This window comes from Penaeus monodon, chromosome 32, assembly GCF_015228065.2.
Source record: "Penaeus monodon isolate SGIC_2016 chromosome 32, NSTDA_Pmon_1, whole genome shotgun sequence".
In the NCBI taxonomy this organism is placed as follows: Eukaryota; Metazoa; Arthropoda; class Malacostraca; order Decapoda; family Penaeidae; genus Penaeus; species Penaeus monodon.
In genome coordinates, this window is record NC_051417.1 from 12,822,113 (window position 1) to 12,822,547 (window position 435).

The window sequence follows — 435 nt, forward strand, 5'->3', positions numbered from 1 at the left end:
TATATATATTAAAAAAAATATTCTCCCCTATAATTTTTTTGGTCACATTTACTTGTATTTACTTATTTTGTATTGACCATGAGTGAGTAGGTTTTCTATAACAAAAAAAAATAAAAATCAATATATACTTCTCGCCATGTACGCTGTAAATGCTATAAAAGGCTTTCTGATTTAGAAATAGGTTTATTATCTAGTGTGTTTGTTTATTAGGACAGCCTATCCGATGAAAAATAATAACTTAGTGATTGTAGAATTCTGACCCAAAATAATGATTTTTGAAAAATTTCCTTTCTCTTTCGACCGCCCATTTATTTCTTTATTTTACACAATCAGCGTTGCGTTTTTGTTTTCATCAGGTCTATATATGGACGTCTGGAACCCACTCTAGAATAGTTTCCAATCCCATATCTTCTTTCATCTCTTTCCTCATACACC